This window comes from Neofelis nebulosa, chromosome 8, assembly GCF_028018385.1.
Source record: "Neofelis nebulosa isolate mNeoNeb1 chromosome 8, mNeoNeb1.pri, whole genome shotgun sequence".
Lineage (NCBI taxonomy): Eukaryota > Metazoa > Chordata > Mammalia > Carnivora > Felidae > Neofelis > Neofelis nebulosa.
In genome coordinates, this window is record NC_080789.1 from 132,033,441 (window position 1) to 132,053,879 (window position 20,439).

A 20,439-nucleotide genomic window follows, 5' to 3' on the forward strand; every position below is an offset into this window, starting at 1 on the left:
AAATAGTGTGTGTTAAAAATGAGTTTTTTATAACAAGATATTAACTAGAAGATGAAGCTATGAATGATACCGACTCTTTACTTTTTTTTGAGTTTATTTATTTTGAAAGAAAAAGAGAACAAGCTCAGGTGAGGGGCAGAGAGAGAGAGAGAGAGGGAGAGAAAGAGAGAATCCCAAGCAGGCCCCATGCTGTCAAGTGCAGAGCCTGACTCACGGCTTGATTCCAGGAACCATGCGTGAGATCATGACCTGAGCTGAAATCAAGAGCCAGATGCTTAACCAACTGAGCCACGCAGGGGCCCCTTTGCTTTTTTTTTTTTTTTTTTTTTTTTTTTAAGATTTCATTTTTAAGTAATCTCTACATCCAAAGTGGAGCTCACACTTACAGCCCTGGGATCAAGAGTTGCACAGTCCACTGACTGAGCCACCCAGGCGCTCCCTCTATTGTTTTATTAACCCAATCCAGAAGTGGGACAGAAACTGAATACAGATATTCTCTTTTCTATTATTCAACTTAATTAGGGCTTTAACAGAAATTCTTAGACTAAACGAACCCTTTCATTTCTCCCCTAAAAATAATGTACCAGGCTGACTCCCTAAAAATGACTTCACGGCGGGTATCGCAGCACGTGGGGGTCTCTGAGAACAGCTCCGCTTCCGCCTTGCGCCCGGCGCCGCGCCCGCGCAGACGCACACGGAGACGCCGCGTGGAGCCGTTGCTGGTGCCGCACATCCTCTTTCGAGTTGTCGACTCTCAATATCCTTGTTAAAAATAAAACACGCAGGACAGCCTTCGCCAGTGAGTTGTAAGGACCGAAACAAGCCTTCTAAAACCCAGGATTACTTCTCCCACCACAGGCCCGCCAGAGCTCGGAGGTTTTCGGCTTCCCGATCTGTACTGCCAAGGGACCCACCTGTCTGTAACACGGGGCTTACGGCGCCTCCAGCCCCGGCCCAACCTGGTCTCGTCCACCCTGTTTTCTACAATAGAAGCATTTTATCTGCCTGGTCCGCGTAATGTTCTGGGCAGGCTTGAGCCAGCTTTTGACGGGCTCCCCTGTTGCTCTCCTCCAAAGCCTCGCTCAGAAACGCAACCAGACCTTCTCAAACCCTGCTTCCTGCTGCTGCTCATCACTGGCCTCCCCACCGGCTCCTTCAGGACCCACTGCTTGTATTTCACCTCTCGTTGACGACATCTTGCTATCTCTTGGTCGCTCTGATGCGTCAGATCACATCCGGTTTCGCTGTGCAGGGAATTCTTTTTTCTTCGATTAGACTACAAGAGCGTCGTGAGCAAAGCTCGCTCGCTCTCTCCCTCTCTCTTTTTCAGTGTAACCACAGGACTTTGGAAAACGTTTGCCACAAAATAGAGACTTACTATTCAGTCCTTAACAAAATTTACATGTTAAAACCATCTTATTATTTTTTAAGTTATAATATCCTTAAATCAGACCTTTGATCTAAAAGAAAAGCTTAGGGGCACTTGGCTCAGTAGGTGGAGCATGCACCTCTTGATCTTGGGGTTGTGGGTTCAAGTCCCACGTTGGGTATAGAGTTTACTTAAAAATAAAATATGAAAAAAAAAATAGAAATTTAAACACTTAGGAGTTATTTCATACACGATAACTTCGGGGGCACCTGGGTGGCTCAGTCGGTTAAGCTTCTGATTCGGGCTCAGGTCGTGATCTCGCTGTTGGTGGGATAGAGCCCCGCATGGCGCTCTGTGCTGACAGCTCAGAGCCTGGAGCCTGCTTCAGATTCTTTGTCTCCTTCTCTCTCTGTGCCTCTCTCTCTCAAAATTATAACTAAACATAAAGTAAAAATAAAACATGGTAATTTCGTTGTGGTGATCCATCCTTTATCATATCCATAGACCAAAGCGGTCAAATTTAGGACAAGGTACTCTCATTCAGCCTATATATTTCATATATATTTCGGTCAAGGGCAAATGAAGAGCACAGGGGGAGTAACTTTAAATACAGCCATAGAGGAGATGCTTCGCTTAGCTTCACGAATTATGATCTGTTAAAAAGTTGGTGCCAATAAATACATTAGACTCACCCAACCAGTAATGCTTCCCAGTATTAACATGTAATAAATATCAGTATAAATGCATGCATGTGTACATCTGTAAGTGTAATCCACACCCAAAATTAACTTAAAAAATAAGCCCCTAACAAATAAACAGCTGAAGTAAAATAGATACATAGTAACTATTCTTTAGTAGAGGCTTTTCTCAATGTTGAGAAAACAAAAACTTTGGAAAGACAAGAAAGCTTCCAAAAAATACTCAGAAAGCCAACTGGCAAACTGGGACTGGACCCCAGCCCTGAAGATCAAAGGAAAATCTTCCTCAGGCAGAAGCTGGTCGGTGCTGGGGGTAGAGACTTAGTTTTATTCTGGAATTTTAAATTGTTGATGCAGTCAACAGTTCAGCATCTTTTCCATGCAATTTTTGCTTTTCCTCTGAGTTGGTTTTCTTCCTCTTCCCACTAAAACCTATTCTGTAAGAATTTAGGGCCTTAAACTCTAACTGGCACTCAAGGGTATTAAATACAATTATACATTTTAAAGACTGGTAATTTTACTTCCCCAGAACAATTACCATGCTTTCATTTAGATTTTTTTTTTTCTTTTGAAAAGCTCTTTCTGAACCATGTCAAAAGCCAAGATTCATTTCAGACTGTCTCAACTGTGAATAGTTTCAGCCATTTATAGGAGACGGTAACTTACTGAGGGCGGGCAGCACATGAGAGTAATTGATGAGCCTACATTTAAGCAAACAAGTTCAGGGTAGAGGCCTCACCTAGCTAGGCTGGGTTAACAGGCCCTGAGGGCCTCCTACCATCCCCTTCCTATCACTGAACAGAAGATGTGGAAATTAGATTTTCCTAAAATGAAACCTCATCTGAAAACAGCCTTGATGGGGCACCTGCTCAGTGGCTCAGTCGGTTAAGCCTCCCAACTTCGGCTCAGGTCATAATCTCAGGGTTCATGGGTTCCAGCCCCGAACTGGGCTCTGTGCTGAGAGCTGGGAGCCTGGAGCCTGGAGCCTGGAGCCTGGAGCCTGCTTCAGATTCTGCATCTCCGGCTCTCTCTGCCCCTCCCCCAATGGCACTCTGTGTCTCTCCCAAAAATAAATAAACATTAAAAAAAAAAAGAAAACAACCTTGACTACATTTCAGAGGAGTTCCTTGTGACAAAAAGGAATGACCCACACAACATGAGGAAGCAAACAGAAAAGCTTCAACAAGAGCAAAATCTAGTTCTATTCTTATTCTTAGCTCATCAAAAAAAAAAAAAAGTGACATTCTATACACCCATTGCATTTCTGGATTCTTAAATTAAAAAAATTTTTTTTCTATTTTAATTTTTTTTTTTTTTTGAGAGAGAGAGGGGGATGGGGAGAAGGGGCAGAGAGAGGGGGGGAGAGAGAGAGAATCCTAAGCTCCACACTGTTAGCACAGATGCCAGGCTCGATCCCATGAACCGGGAGATCATGACCTGAGCTGAAACCAAGAGTTAGATGCTTAGCCGACTGAGCTACCCAGACTCCCCTTAAACAAATTTTGTAAAAGAGAAGAAAATGCCCACTTAACTTCTACTTTTGTTAAACAAGTTTGTGTGCTTTCTCTGAATTTATTCAGCAAATATTACCAGAGCACCCACTACATGCTACAATGAGGAGATAAGATGTCGTACTTCGTACTTAGAAGTAATAATTATGTCTTATTATTGTATAATGCTATTTTTTTCTGAGAAACTACAAATTCTTAGTTGACTGTTTCTTTCATCCTCACAACAAAAGTAAAGCTGAGGTAATGCACATTCGTGTAGCATTGGTATTTAGAACACCTGGTTAGGCTGGAAGTAGAGATCTGACTGACATAAGCTTATCTCAGATCATACAGATCTAAATCCAAGCCAGCGGGGAGCAAAGCTCACACAAGACATCCTGCTGGGTCAACCCACCCACCGCCTCGGACATTTAACTCCGTCTTCCAAGACCTCCTATAGCCAGCCCTGCTGCTTGGATATATAGACAGAGGCTCCCTTCTTAGACACTTCCTGGGAACACCTTCTGTAAGAACTTACATCCCAATAAAACGGGAATTAGCTAAGAAATAAACAATATTTAAATACACTGTTTTTACATGAGTTTTCCAAGTTCACGGACTGCATGCTTACAGGGGTTGAAAAGGGAAGGGTCTAACAAGCCCACCGTTATTAAATTGAAATCACATAAAGTTGCCATTTGTGTAGGTCAAAAATAGCCGAATATTGGTAATTTTACATGGTTAACCTAACGTTCTTGGAATAGAACTGATAACTAGCCAAGGCAAAAAAAAAAAAAAAAAAAAAAAAGGTATTCTTTAAAATGAAATTGTAGTGTAAGTACGGTTTTACTCCATGTTGATACTAAAATGTTTTTTCTCTGAAGACACCTCTAACGTCACACAAGGAGTCTGCAGGGGGAAAGAATGCCCACTACACGATATATTCACCATGCATACATTGTAAAGACATCTGATTCATAAAATGAAGTTGCCTGCACTCGTAGGAGCTCAGTCAACAAAGTCATTGGTCATCTAGGGTGTGTGGAGGGCAATTTAACATACAAGGAAACTATGGTCTGAAACCCGTAGGTCGATTTGGCAAGTCAGAAAGAGCTGGGTCCAGGTCCTTCGTTCTCTGCTCTGGAATAATGGGTGGTTTTGTTTTTTTTTTAAACTCTTCTTGCACCAAAACATCTATTCAAGATTTGACATCTTTGGCACCATCCCCTTGTTTGTACCATCTTATCTCATATTTCCATCCTCCCTTCCTCAACCCTGAACATCCCATTCAACGTCAAGTTACTCCCTGGGTATACAGACGTCTACGCCACAGTGAAGCCAGAAGACGGGACCTGCTGTCATAACCCACCCCGCACGCCTTCCATGGTTCATGGCCTCAGACACGAGGCTAAACTCCTCAGTGTTGTAACCAAATCCACATTTCTATCATTCTGATTTTCCAGCAGCCTCCCCTTGTTGGCCCAGCTCCACCATTACATCCTCCAACAGGTATTCTGATGCCCTGAAGGAAAGAGCATCTCTGCCTTTTGCTCCCAAAAGACAGCAGTGGGCCTCTGCTACAGATTCCTATGGACGTTTATCCTACCTTCTTCATTAGGTCAGCGCTTTTCAAAGGCAAGGACCACACCTTATCCGTCTCTATATTCCCCATCGTGCCTACCATGGTAGGAACTTAAATGTTCGCTAAAGTTCCTCAAACCCTCTGAATGTCTACAGGAAAAAATACCAAGCGCACCATTTTGGAAGGAAGCAAGTGACCCAACTCGCCTGTGTATAGTTTAGCATAAAAGCACAGGCATCTTTTTTTCCTACACGAGATAATTTCTTTAAGCAAAATTGGGCAACATAAACTATTTTCAGTACACTCACAGAATTAGGTTTGTAAAAGAAAGCGGTCACGAATCCTTAATTTATCCTCTTTAGTTTCAAGGTCTGAGGGGCCTGAGAAGTCATTTAGTCCTACTCGAAATTTCGCAGACCAGCAAACCAAGTTCCAGAAATGCAAAGTGAGGAACCCTAGAAAATAGGAGGAAGACGCCCTCACTTCCAGCTGAGTGCTGCTCTTTTTCCCTATGTCAGGCACTATTAATATGTTAATTAAAAAAATAAAATAAAATAAAACGTAGCTGCAGACATCAAAAAAGAAGCATGTAAGGACTGGTATGTCTGTATACCCAGTGACTAGCTCAGGGCACAGCACAGTGCAGATGGTCAGGCTACAAATATTGCTTGAATGAACAAAGGAACACCTGAGGCCTTTGGAACAATAACTAAAATGGGCAGAATATTAAATATTTCAAAGTACTAGTCAGAACATTAGTCTCCTAGGAGGAGCAGCAGAAGCCTGCAAAAAGAGGCTGGGGAAAAAAAAAACCCAAAACAACAGAATGAAGGTTTCAGAAAGAACATAACACACAAACCAAGCCCTATAAAAATGACTACACTGGGGCACCTGGGTGGCTCAGTCGGTTAAGCGTCTGACTCTTGGTTTCAGCTCAGGTCACGATCTCAAGGTTTGTGGGTTCGAGCCCCACGTCTTTTAGCGCGGAGCCTGCTTGAGATTCTCTCTCTCCCTCTTTCTCTGCCCCTACGACGACTTGCATGCTCTCTCTCTCTCTCAAAATAAATAAATAAATAAACCTAAAAAAAGTAACCACACTCACTCACATGCAAGATTTTGGCAATACAAAAGCGAATCAAGTCCTTGAAAAGCTATTTCTCCAAAGACCTATTAAGTGGCTAACAAGCACATGAAAAGTTGTTCAACACGATTAGTCATTAGGGAATCGCAAATCAAAACCACAGTGAACTGCCACTTCATGGCCACAAGGATGGCAATTTAAACACACACAAACACAAACACACACACATACAGAAAATGACAAATGTTGGCAGGACGTGGGGGAATTGAACCCTCACGTGTTGCTGGCAAGAATATAATTTCACTCTTACTCAGGAATTTCACTCTTAGGTGCAGACCTCCAAAGAGTTAAAACAAGTGTTCAAACAAAAACTAGTAAACAAATGTTCATAGCGGCACTACTCACAACAGCTGAAAGGTAGAAGCAATCCAAATGTCTACAAACTGATAAATGGGTCAACAAATTGTGGTCTATCCAATGAAATATTATTCAGCCACTTAAAAAACAGATGAAGTATGGGACGCCTAGGTGGCTCAGTCAGTTGAGCGTCCGGCTTCTGCTCTGGTCATCATCTTGTGGTCTGTGGGTTCGAGCCCTGCATCAGGCTCTGTGCTGATGGCTCAGAGCCTGGAGCCTGATTCTGTGTCTCCCTGTCTCTCTGCCCCTCCCCTGCTCACACTCTGTGTCTTAAATAAATAAATAAATAAATAAATAGGATGAGGTACCAATGCATGCTATCACATGGATGAATCTTGAAAGCATTGCTAAGTAAAAGAAGCCAGCCACAAAAGACCACATACTGTATGATTCCATTTATATGAAATATCCAGAACAGGGAAATCCATAAAGAAAGAAAGCAGATTAGTGGTTGCCAGGGGCTGGAGTAGGGAGGAAATGGGGAGGGACTGCTTAAAGGAATGGGGTTTCCTTTCAGGGTGATGTAAAAGTTCTGGAACTAGATAGTGGTGAAGGCTGCACAACATTGTGAATTTACTTTTTTCTTTTTTCACACATTAAATAAGTGCAGTTTACTGAATGTCAGTTATACTTCAGCAAAGGCATTTAAAAGAAAATAAAAGGGATGGGAAAAGATACACCAAGCCAATATTCACAACAGCAATGAGAAGATCACTTCTGGCTATGTTACATCAGGCAAAATAGATTTTAAGGCAAAATCCTCATTAATGGTGAAGATAACTACGTAATAGTAAAAGTTCAATTCCTATTAGACACTGTATTGTCTACCAATATAAACTTACAAATGCACATTGTTAGTTAGATATTAACATATAAAGTAGTAGGCACAAAGCCTCAGAGTATTTTCTAGCTTAAAATACAAGGAGATAGAGGGACGCCTGGGTGGCTCAGTCAGTTAAACGTCCAACTTCGGCTCGGGTCATGATCTTGGGGTCCGTGGGTTCAAGGGTTCGAGCCTCACGTCAGACAGCTGGGGGCTTGGAGCCTGCTTTGGATTCTGTGTCTCCCTCCCTCTGCCCCTCCCCCACTCACACTCTCACTCTCTCAAAAAATAAACATTAAAAAATATACAAGGAGATATTGACAAAGCCCCCATTACAGTGGTATCTTTCGAGATAGATCTTCCTCGACTTATGATAGGATTATATCCCAATGAACCCATATTGCGTTGAAAATATTTTAAGCTGAAAATGCATTTAATACATGGAACCTACCAAACATAGCCGAGGCTACCTTAGAAGTACTCAGAACACTCATAGTAGCCTACAGTTGAGCAAAAATCCTCTAACACGAAGCCTACTTGATAATGAAATGCTAAGTATCTCACATAATGTACTGAACACTATGCTCAAAGAACAGAATGGCAGGATAGGGTTGTCGGTGGATGGATGTCTGTCCTCGGCTGCCAGCTGCCTAGGAGCTGGGTCTCACTGCCCAGCATCCGAGGGAGGACTGACCACAGGTCGCTAGCCCAGGACAAGACCCAAATTCCAAATACCAAGTATGGTTTCTACCGAATGTGTACCACTTCTGCATCATCGTCAAGTCTAAAAACCATCAAGTCGGGGACCTCTTGTACCCCTCTCAGTTATTGACATGTTAAGTGGACACAAAGTTAGTGAGGAATAATTCAATTAATAAGGTTCATTTAATGGATATCTGCAGATCTCTACAGAAAACATTTTTTTGATGTTTATTTATTTATTTTTGAGAGAGAGAGAGAGGCAGAGAGAGAGAGAGAGAGGCAGAGAGAGATGGAGACAATCCCAAGCGGGCTCTGCACTGTCAGCACAAAGCCCGACACGGGGCTCGAACTCCTGAACCGTGAGATCATGACCTGAGCCAAAATCAAAAGTCTGAGGCTTAATTGACTGAGCCACCCACATGCCACTCTACAGAAAACAAATTAAAGAAAACACCTTCTTCTCAAACACATCGAATGTGCGTGTACTCGATGCCACCGATTTGTACACTTTAAAATGATAAACTTGATAATATATATGTATTTAGTACAATTTAGGAAATAAAGAGATTCAAGTCTTCACAGTACTAGGATCTTTGGAAATACCCAGTCTGAAGATCTGCATTCATAAAGTGCTATCACCGCTCTCTCCAACAAGGGGGAATGTTCTGCCCTACACATTCCTTTACCACGAATCCTGACCACATGGATTATAAACCCAGCACCTACTTTCTTAAAATAGGTTTCAATATTAATGCTGCGTGTCTAGAAGGGGGACAAAGGGGTTACTGAGAGGCACAGCCTCACTGCGGCTCTCCACAGAGGCTACTTACTACTAGTGAGTCCACTCTAGTGATCCTGCTGTGCCAGTATGGACAGAGGCTTTTCTGCAATGGCCAGCAGATGCACTCAACGACTCAAGGCAGGGCGTGCTGCGGTGTCTCACGGGCAGAGTGGCAGGGCCCGTCCGTAGAGCACGCAGGCAGCTAGGAAGCCACCAGCATCACGACCAGAAAGGGCAACGGAAACTGAAATGCAATGCTGCCCTTCGGCGAAGCAAAGAGCTCAAGTTCTGGGATGCTCCTAGGATTCCCTGGCACCTACCCCCGCATGGCCTCCATGCCCCTGGCGACTGTCCCGCTACTGTGAGATCAGGTGCACCTGAACTTCTGTTCCAGAGGCTCCCCTGTTCTTAGCTCTGCTCCACCCAAGACTTTCACCTCTCTCCCTTCAGGCTTCAAGGCTCCACTCTACCTCATGGGGTTAGTTATTTGAGATGATTGTTAGAATCAACACACGGTGCCAACTACAGGCTCCTTAGGTGTCTGAGAACTTTGGAACCAGGGCCAGGTGTATCTTCAGCTCCTGATGAAGGCTTACTTGATCTGATTTTAATCAGTCTGGGCCATATGGCTGTTATCTAGATATGTCTGTGTGCCCAAGAATGAACTCAGAACTCAGCCTGGTGTACATGGTCAGTCTCTAAATATCACTGAATGAATTAATGAACACTCAGCCCCTGCACCAAAGTAGGCAAAGGGGGACTGTCATAGAGTCTGACACACTCCAATCTTCTTAAAAGCATCTCTCGTCTTTCCAGCCTTCTCTAAATTATTACTAGCCAATATTACTCTAATTTTGACTTCCTGATTTTTAGTAATGGAGAAAACGTGTTGCTTTTAGATTATTAGTGTCTAAAATTTTCAAAGAAAAGCTCATTTGAAACGCCGTTACCAAGGAACCTATCCAGTCACTTAAAAGTGGCTCTTATTGGTCTGGGCAAGAAAATACACAAGATTCCATACATACGCTGTCAAGTCTGGCAAGAAAGATTTGAGACAACTTTCGTCCTTTCCACCCAATCCCAAGTAAATAGGGCATTTGTTTGTATTTCCACATTGGCCTCATGAACGAAAATACCTCCTCCACCTAGAAAAACAATCTGTAACATTCACACATGGAACTTTGAGGGCTAACTTTTTAGTGCATGCTAGAACCCTAAGTATGCAGTGCTTTAGAAAAATAAAGTAGAAAAGTATCTTTAATAAACATCTCTTCTGTGAGCATCTTTCTCAAGTTTGCACTTACACCTGGCTTGGCGTTTCTGTATTTTTCAGAAATACAGATTAAAAGAAAAAATGTTCTCCATTAAAATTAGAGCCAGAAGGAACTTTCTTCCTACAGTCTTCCTGCAACAGACCTGAACGTTTGTTTTATTCTGCTGGGGGGCGGGAAGGGAGACACAAAAAATGACTTTCTTTTAAAGTTTTCTGCTGCGTACCAACCAGCCTGCCTGGCAAAGAGTTAAAGAGTTTTCTGAGGTTAGTTCCTGCGGTTTAAAAAAAAAAAAAAAAAAATTAGATGCTTAAATTTAGACTCCGTAAAACAATACTGGGAAACTTAAAAAGCCTTGGAGAAATACTGGACTTTACTGTATTGCCTTTTGTTAAATTGCATCATTTCGGCCACATTTTCTTCTCCTGTTTTAATCCCTTCCGGCCCCGATTCACTGCAGATCCTACGCATTCCCACTTGATTCGGTTACCTGCTGGTGATCCGGGCCTGGGGGGCGGAGGTGGGGGTGGGGACAAAAATCTACTGGTCACTCGCGCAGGACCCAAGCTTAACAGGTGGCTTTGCCTACCTCCTGTCAATATTAGCCTCCCACCCTCCTCTCCGCAGCGGTAAGGAGCAGAGCTCCCGGGAGTTCGAGGACCGCGGCGGCAAGGCAGGCGACGAGTCCTGGAACGACTCCGGGGAAGGGCCGTGGAGACAGGGGAAGGATATTAGGGACAACTCGTAACCGCTCTGCGCCCAAAGCTAAACACGTGCCTCGGACTACCTTGCGCCCCCCAAACAGGACATCCTCGGAGCCGAAAATAGCCGCGTTCTCCCCACCTCCCCAATTTAGGGCGCAACCGAATCCCTGAAATCCCAAAGGGAGGCACTGGGTTTCCCGTAGGTGAGGCCACCGGGTCGACTACGGTCCCTCGGATTGCGCGTCTTTCCTAACTTCCAGGAGGCTTGGGCAAGCGAGGTGGAGGGGAGCAGCGCGCAGGAAGAGATCCACGCAACCAGGGCACCGGCGGGGCAGCGTGGGAAGTACAGAGAACCGGGCCACAAGAAAAATGGGTCATCCTCGTCTATCTGAAACCCATCCGAGCCCAAGCCTCCCTCTACAGACTCCAAACGGCGCCCCGCTCACCGACGTGCCAGGCGAGGTCACCGGCTGCCAGGGCACCCTCCCGCCTCTCGGACCCAGTAGGGGATCGCACGGTCCGAACTCACCTGGAAGGAGCCTCCGCCCCGGGGACCGCAGGTGCCCACCCGGACCGCGACCCGGAGCCCTCGCGCCGCCCGCTCCCGGGTCAGCCCGCGCGCGCGCCTCGCCGACAGTCCCAGGCCGCCCGGCCGCGCGCTCCCGCCGCCGCCCGGCGCTCGCACCTCTGCCGCGCGCTCCCCACCGCACGCTCACAGGCCGGCCGCGCTCTCGCCGTCCCGCGCTTCCACCCGCGCCGCGCCCTCGCACCCCCGCCCCTCGCTCCCTCCTCCCCCGCACGCCGCGCGCTCGCTCCTGCGCGCTGCACCGCCCCGCCGCGCGCTCCCCGCCGGGGCTCAGCCCCCCAAAACACTCAGCGCGCGCCCGGGGCATTTAAAGGGACAGGCCCCCGCGCCGGAGCGGCCCCGCGGCCGCCTCTCGCAGGGGTCCTCGGTCGCCGCGCGAGGTCTGAATTTGGGGACCCTCCCCTCCCCCGGCGCCACCTTCGAGTTACACCCGCCGAGAAGAGCAATAGGGTCTGCGTCTGGAGCTCCGACAGGGTCGTCGTCAGCTTTGAGAGGGCGTGTTACTCGATAGTAACTCCCAAGTACGGACTATTTATTACCCTCGGAGGAGCCATGTAACGCACACGTTATTTCAGGCAATCCTTAGTACGAGCCCCTGATTTCTGTGCCCCTTTTTGCACCGAGGGAAAACTGAGGTCCAGAGAGGCGAAGAAACTCCTCCCGGGGCTCCTGACCCCATTGCTCGGTGCTATTTTCTTCTCCGTGGCTGTGGAAATAACGACTGAGGTTAATAGCCGGTGGTGGAAGGCTTTCATTAAGTTGCTGAGAGCTAATGTGACCAGTGTTTCCACGGGGCAGCACAGCTCTCGAGAGAGGGAGAAAGCAAGAATTACGGGGCTTTATTAATTGTAGGGTTGGTTGTGCACCAAGCCGGCAGGCATTCTGAAACCCGTGTTCCGAAATGCTGTGTGTGTGTATGTGTGTGTATGTGTGTGTGCGTGTGCGCGCGCGCATCCCCATTTTACAGAAAACGGGGGAAGGAAGTGGCCGCACGGAATGACTGAGTCACGGCGGCGCTCAGGGCCGAGCCCCAATACCTTCGTCCTTAGCTCATTTCTTTGCCCTCCCCAGGAAGACGGACCTGATTAAAGGAGAGACACCTTTTTCACTAATAACACATTGGCCTCAACTAACTCCCTGCATCTTTAATTAATGTTTACAAAGCACTTTAATCTACCCAACATGCTGGTTAATTAGGCAAGTATTATTATCCGCCCCTTTCTGAACCCAATCCAGGAGGGAATCAATACTGTCGGTCCTTAATCCTTGATGAATAATGGGTCTAAGCTTTCTGCTGTTTATTTATTTATTTTTGAACATATTGTGTTAAATACTAATTCATTTAGCATGAATTGGCTTAGTAAAAATTAAATATTAAACACCCGCCAGTGAGAGGTAATACAGGTAACCCTTGTCTTTAAGGATTTCAGATAAAGAAAAAAGACATTTTGTCAAGTGCTTCCCAGAATTCTTTTTTTAAACATTTTTTTAACGTTTATTTATTTTTGAGAGAGAGAGAGAGAGGCAGCACAAGCGGGGGGGGGGGGGGCAGAGAGAGAGGGAGACACAGAATCTGAAGTAGGCTCCAGGCTCTGAGCTGTCAGCACAGAGCCCGACGACGTGGGGCTTGAACCCACAAACCGCGAGATCATGACCTGAGCCAAAGTCAGAAGCTAACTTACTGAGCCACCCAGGTGCCTCTTGTTTTCTTTTTATTATTGTGCTTTTTGCTTGGTTAAGTTTTCATGATATGTAAACTTATGTTTGGCTTACTTTTTTAAAGTTTACTTAAAATCTCCGATTTACACATTATCTTTTGTGTAGAAATTAAATTTTACTCTATCTTTTCTTACAGATGAAGAAGAGATAAAAAGGAAGAAGCTGAAGGATGATGGGAGTAGGAAGGAAGAGAAGAAAAGAAGAAGGCAAAAACCAACCAACCGAACACCACTATCACCACCAAAAAAAAGAGGTGGGAAATGAACAGGGATGAAAGTTTCAAGCAGGTGGCTTTGGGGCCATGAGCCCAGCCCCTGGCCAGCACACACCCCAGAGCTTTGTGGGAATTACAAACAGGTGGACCTTCCTCCAGCTGGTGCAGACCTACCCAGGGCCGCCACGTGACTACCTGAGCACAGACCGGCTTCCAGTCCCCGGTGCACCCTTGTCTAGGCACCTCTGTGCCCACGGAATAACACAAACGGACTAAACAACACAATGAGAGGTAAGAAGACAAGAAATAGCTTAGAGGGGTAATTTAAAAAGAGTTATTCATGAAAGTACTTAGATGACGTCAAGGGAGAAAAAAGGAACAAAGAAACATCTGGTAAGTCTTTGTATCTCCTATTGTTATTACTTTAAAAGCCATGGAATTTAGAAAATTTTACTTTATATTCACTGGAGTTTTATATGTCTTCTGAGGCTGCTCTTTGTTAAGAGAATCCTGGCAATCCATGACCCCCAAACAGTAGACAAATATTATTATGAACTTTGTGTCATGAAAATTTTTGAAGTAAACTAGAAAAATTAAGCTGTACATTTTTGTTTTATAAAAATAATTACTGTGTAGCGTCCACTTGAGAAACTGCAATATCCGTGATGGCCACTAGAGGGGGCACACACGAAAGAAGAATGGGTAGTAATTTTCATGTTTTTTCTTACTAAAAGAATATAGCATTTTAGAGCTGAAAGAGGAGATCCAGAAGAAATGATTTTACTTTATGCCTCTGCCACTCGGATGCGCAATTTTGAGCTGCTTTTCCTATTTGAGACTCAGCTCCTCATCTGTACAACGAGGCTACTAACACCTACCCTGGGGAAGGCGAAAATAAAATTATTATTAAATTTTTTTTAAATGTTTATTTTTGAGACAGAGAGTGAGCAATGGAGGTGCAGAGAGAGAGACACACACACACACACAGAATCTGAAACAGGCTCCAGGCTCTGAGCCGTGAGCACAGAGCCCAATTCAGGGTTCGAACTCACAAACCGTGAGATCATGATCTGAGCCCAAGTGGGACGTTCAACCAACTTAGCCACCTAGGCACCCTGAAAACAAAATTATTTTTAAAAAAAAAATTTTTTAACATTTATTTATTTTTGAGACAGAGAGAGACAGAGCATGAATGGGGGAGGGCCAGAGAGAGGGAGACACAGAATCTGAAGCAGGCTGCAGGCTCTGAGCTGTCAGCACAGAGCCCGACACGGGGCTTGAACTCAGGGCTGCGAGATCATGACCTGAGCCTAAGTCGGCCACTCAACCGACTGAGCCACCCAGGCGCCCCGAAAACAAAATTATTTTAACGACCTGAATAAACAGCAGATGAGAAGAGTTAAGAAATGGAGAAAAATATGATAAATTGCACCGTTTTTAATTGAAACATAGTTCAGGACTATAATAATTAAAAGTGTCAATAGAACAGTAACAGATGTTGAGTGATACAAATAATAGAATAGAATCAATAATCCAGAAAAGGATAGTGTTGGTATAGTGTCGACTGTGAGATGTGATGACAGAGTCATCTAAAATAAATTTAAAAGGGACAGATTCTCAATAAACCGGCTTTAGAAAACTAGTAATTTGAAAAAATACTGTAAGCCTTACCTTTCATTATGTGCTAGAACAAATTTCAGCTACATTAAAGAATTTTAAAACTAGGAAGAAATTTAGTCAGATATTTTTGTGATCTCAAGATGAGGGAAGAAAAGAAATGGAAAAATCATAGATGAAATGGCCATTAGACTAGATTACATAAAAAATTTTAAATCCTGACAACTAAAAATATTGTGAACAAAATTTGGAAAGAAAAAAACTCTATAGAACTATGCATAACAAATCTGACAGTTAATATCATCCTCAATACAAGAATACCCATAAATTGACAAGAAAACTTAAAAAACTCAATGGGGAAATTACCACAAAAATAGTAATTGCTTAGCTCCCTCTCTCTGTGTGTATTATATTTTAAAGTGTTTGGACTAGCTAGTAATTGAAAAAGTAAAAATTTTAAATTGTATATAGTATCCCTATTAGAAAATAGTTTTTTAAGTTTTAATATTCAATAATGACAGGGGTGCAGTGAAATGGGAAATTTTATATACTATTAGTGGAAGCATAAATTAATATAACTTTACTGGAAAGCAATTTTATAAAATATTTCCCAGCTTTAAAAATGTTTATACACTTTGATCATATAATTCCGTATCTGTATGGAATTCTATAGAAGTAGTCAGAAACGAGCACAAAGATGTGTGCCTAGGGACATGTACTGCTGTCTCCTTTTTATAACGTCACAAAATTGGAAACAACAAAATATCCAAATTTGGAGAGAAATAAAATACTAATAGCTTTTTAAATTGAGGACTTTTTCTGGGGTGCTGCAGTGGCTCAGCTGGTTAAGCATCTGACTTTGGCTCAGGTCACGATCTCATGGTTTGTGAGTTTGAGCCCCGCATTAGGCTCTGCGCTGACAGCTCAGAGCCTGGAGCCTGCTTCGCATTCTGTGACTCCCTCTCTCTCTACCCCTCCCTCACTCATGCTCTGTCTTTCTCTCCTTCAAAAATAAAATAAACATTAAAAAAGAATTAAAAATAAAAATGAGGAATTTTTTGTGGCTACAAGAAAATATCTATATATTGTTAAGGGGGGAAAGAACATTACAAAATTATATGTAAATTATTATTTCATGGAAATACATTTCCACATACTTGGAAAACGCACGTATGTATGGAAAATTAGAAAGAAATCTGTCGAAATGATGGCAGTTACTGTTTCTGGCTCTGATTACATGATTCTTATTTATGGTTCTGTTTATGTTCCAAATTTTCTGCTATGACTTTCTATTACTTTTAGAAATCAACAAAAACTAATAAATATTATATTTCTGTATGAGACAGTAAATGCCAACGTGTATAGCATTGAGCCTGGCTCATCTCAAACATTCAATATATACTTGATGGACAATGAGAGAAAGAGAAGAACACTGTTATGCTGCCAGGAGATTTCTTAGTGAAGTTTCTTGATTTGAAAGAAGAAATAATTGGGGTGCCTGGCTCAGTCATTAGGCATCTGACTTCGGCTCAGGTCATGATCTTATGGTTCGTGAGTTGGAGCCTCGTGTCGGGCTCTGTGCTGACAGCTCAGAGCCTGGAGCCTGCTTGGGATTCTGTGTCTCCCTCTCTCTCTGCCTCTCCCCTGCTCGTTCTCTGTCTCTCTCAAAAATAAATAAACGTTAAAACTTTTTTTTAAATAAAGAAAGAAGAAATCATTTAAAAAGTTAAAAAAGAAATATTTAATCTACTTCTACAGATGAAGAATTTATGACCTGGAGGTTTTTTGGTGGCACATTTAGAGGAAAACTAGAAAAGATGATGGTGGAATGGTTCCATACTTCCTGAAAGCAAGTGGATGAGGTCTGTATTCCCAGGCAGTATTTTGAAGGAGAAACATGTAGAAGAAACAAATATGCAAGAAAACAGTAAACAGGTTATTCTTTAAAAAGAAAAATTTAACGTTTATTTTTGAGAGAGAGACAAAACACAAGCATGGGAGAGGCCGAGAGAGAGGGAGACACAGAATCTGAAGCAGGTTCCAGAATCTGAAGCTGTGCTGACAGCTCAGAGCCTGACACTGGGCTCGAACCCACAAACCGTGAGATCATGTCCTGAGTTAAAGTCAGATGCTTAACCGACCGAGCCACTCACACACCCCTAAATAAGTTATTCTTGAAACTTAATGGTAAGCATTCAGAAAGAGAAGCAAGACCCCCCCCCCCCCCCGAAAGATCCCTGGGGAACAGGAAGTGCTGGTCAGACAGGCTTTAGGACCTGCCAGTGAATGAGGTCCATACAGGGAGAGAGGAGGTATGGTGCCCATTCATCCTTCACCCAAATATTCTTTGTGGTCCCACGTGGCAGGCACTATTATGGGCAAAGTCCAGGAGGTACAATGGTGGACAGCATGCACAACCCCCCTGCCTACATGGACTTTATGGTCCAGGAGGGCTTGGGGAGACACAGACAAGACTCAGGTGATAAAATGGTTAATCACCAACAGTCTGTTAACCCACAGATAGAATGTAAGTGATTCTGTAAATAAAACCAATAGTGAGATGAACTACATCTCTCCCCAGAGATAAGCCTAAGGCATAATTCGTAGTTAAAATTTGACCAAGTTCAACTTGTTTTGCTTCATGCTGATCTCTGGCTAGTTTTCAGTTTACAGATGGAGTATGCGAGGCCGACAGGGTTTGGAAATGGCTTGTGTCTGAAGAGACTGGGTATGGGGCAGCTGCTGAGGGAAGGACTTTTATTTATTTATTTTTCAAATATATATATATTTGATATATATATAAAAAATATATATATTAAATATATATATAATATATATATATATATTTAAGTTTATTTATTTTGAGAGAGAGAGAGAGAGAGAGCACAAGCAGGGGAGGGGCAGAGGGAAGGAGAGACAGAATCCCAAGCAGGCTCTGTGCCATCAGCACAGAGCCCAATGTGGGGCTTGAACTCACAAACTGTGAGATCATGAGCTCTGAGCCAAGATCAAGAGTTAGAAGCTCAGCTGACTGAGCCACCCAGGTGCCCCCCCCCCCCCACCTCAGCGAAGGAAAGGAGAGTCTTGGAAGTTTCCTGTGCAAGGTGTCTGTTAACCCTCACCACCTTCCCACCAAACCTTCACTACCTCCTCCATTCCTCCTGAGTGTTTTTGGTGTCAGGAGATTTGAAGACGGGCCAACACCAGCCTCAGGTGAGTGTCGGGTAAGAGCAGGACTCAGTGAGACTCGGTCCTGTTTGTGTCACAGAGCGGGTACCACATTTGGAAGGAGAGAGAGTATAGTAGGTGGAGTACTGTATGTGTGTCATTTGTTGCCTTTTTGCGAAGTTGAACTTCTGTAAACCCATTTCACTTGAAATATTTCATTACATCAACAGCTAAGTTTGGAGGTGGACATTTTTCTATACAATTCTGTTGTGAACCAGTAGAACTTCCTGTTTGATCTGACCCTGAACTTGAGGATGTTAATTTCCTGAATTGTGAGTGAGCTCTTTCCTAGTGTTGCAGTCAGAGTCAGGATAAAGGAATCACCCAGCCTGATAGGTGGCCACTTATGGGGCAGCAAAGTCCCAGTCTGGCTCCCAGCTTTACAGATGCAGCGGCTTGATTCCCATCGGGGCCACCTGGGTGTTACCAGGCTCTCAGGCATTGAGTGTCAATTGTATTTCTGAGTTTCAATATTGGTGGAAGGAAGGATAGGGGAAACCTTACTGGCAATCCTTGGATAAACTTAAAAATTGTTTTATTTTATTTTATTTTATTTTATTTCATTTTATTTCATTTCATTTCATTTCATTTCATTTCATTTCATTTCATTTCATATATTTTTAGAGAGAGAGTGCAAGGGGGGTAAGGGGTGAGGGGGAGAGAGAAAGAGAGAGAGGGAGAGAGAGAGAGAGAGAGAGAATGAGAATGAATCCCAAAAATCCCAGCGTGGAGTCTGGTGCAGGATTCGATCCCACAATCCTGGGATCATGACCTGAGCCAAAATCAAGAGTTGGACGGTTAACTGACTGAGCCACCCAGGTGCCCAAGCTTGAAATATTTTATTTCAATTTCTAGATTGTTAAATAGGATAAAAATCACAACAGGAAAAGAAAAGGGAAATCAGACCACACACTACCATTCGCTGTGAATAATAAAATGTTGTGGGATGTGTTTCCTGTTGTCCTAAAATTAAAACTAAGGACTAACAGTACTTACCACCTCTTACATTCCAAATTCAAGACGTCACCAGCAATTAACCAGGGACTATTTCCTCAGGATTGATTGACAGTCAACAAATGTGAACTGGCCCTGCCACCAACAGCCCCCTCCCCCATTTCCTAACTAAGAAGGGGCTTGAGGGTCCTAAGCTTTGTGGAAATGCAGTTAGTATTCATGTGGGGAGGCTGTTCTCTCCCCCTGCTGGGGAGGAGGGATATATGGCTTTTGTATCCACCCAGGGTAACCTCCCTTCCAATTATCTCCGAGATTAGGGACTTTAGGTCTGCAGAATCCCTTTTGCCACATAATGTGACGTAATCACAGAGGTGACACCCCGTTGTGTTCTCAGGTTCCACTGATACTCAAGGGGAGAGTATTATACAAGGATGTGACACCAGGGAGCTGGAGTCTTAGGGGGCGTCCTAGAATTCTGCCTTAGAAGGGGTTCCTCTCATCCCACGGCCAAGCATGGGCCTGAGACATATCGCTCAGAAAGACCGGAGTTCAGCAAGACGGGGAGCACATTACCCCACGTTACCCTCAGGCCACCAGGAACTGAGTGGGGTAAAGTCATACCAAGCATTTGAGGAGCGTGGCACAGAATGTCTTTCCTGCTGAGGTTTGAACACGGATTTGGAAGACTGGTGCCTGCTCCCAGGCTGGAAATTTCACGGGAGTGTAAGGAAGGGGACCTTTTAGTTTCCGGGGCTCTACCTGAAGGAACACAAATTATCTGAGAGGCAGACCCAATAAGCTGCTTTCCAGGGGGCCAATAAGCCAGGCAAATGAGATTGAGGTGGAAGGTTTTAAGTTTTTAAGAAAAAAAAATTTTTTTTATTGTTGTGAAATATACATGATATAAAATTTATCATTTTAATAATGTTAAATGTATAACTTAGGGGCATTGTTACATTCACAACAACCATCGCCACTTATCTATCTCCAGGACGTTTTCATCTTCCCAAGCCGAAACTTTATCTCCATTAAACACTAACTCCCTATTCTGCCTTCCTCCAGCCTCTGGCAACCACTGTTCTTTCTGTCTATGAATTTGCCTACTTCATATATATGGAGTCATACGCTGTCTTTCTCATCTGGCTTCTTTCACTTAGCAGTATGTTTTCAAGTTCATTCACGTTATAACATATATATTAGAAT

The 20,439-nt window shown here is 43.8% G+C and overlaps 1 protein-coding gene and 1 long non-coding RNA gene across 7 annotated transcripts in view; one reads left to right on the plus strand and one right to left on the minus strand.

Moving 5' to 3' along the window:
* Window positions 1-12,019, minus strand: part of PROSER2 (proline and serine rich 2) — a 45,248-nt gene extending 33,229 nt beyond the window's left edge. Inside the window, exon 1 of one of the 3 annotated variants that reach the window (XM_058681920.1) lies at window positions 11,922-12,019. The gene's annotated coding sequence lies outside the window, so the exon portion shown is untranslated. The other 2 variants (XM_058681919.1, XM_058681921.1) reach the window with 2 other exon arrangements.
* Window positions 11,911-20,439, plus strand: part of LOC131483597 (uncharacterized) — a 31,137-nt gene continuing 22,608 nt past the window's right edge. For 2 of the 4 annotated variants that reach the window (XR_009247793.1, XR_009247792.1), the window contains exons 1-2: window positions 11,911-12,025; window positions 13,360-13,728. This is a non-coding gene — a long non-coding RNA (uncharacterized LOC131483597). Of the gene's footprint in view, window positions 12,026-13,096; window positions 13,199-13,359; window positions 13,729-20,439 lie in introns of those variants that run through there. The other 2 variants (XR_009247794.1, XR_009247795.1) reach the window with 2 other exon arrangements.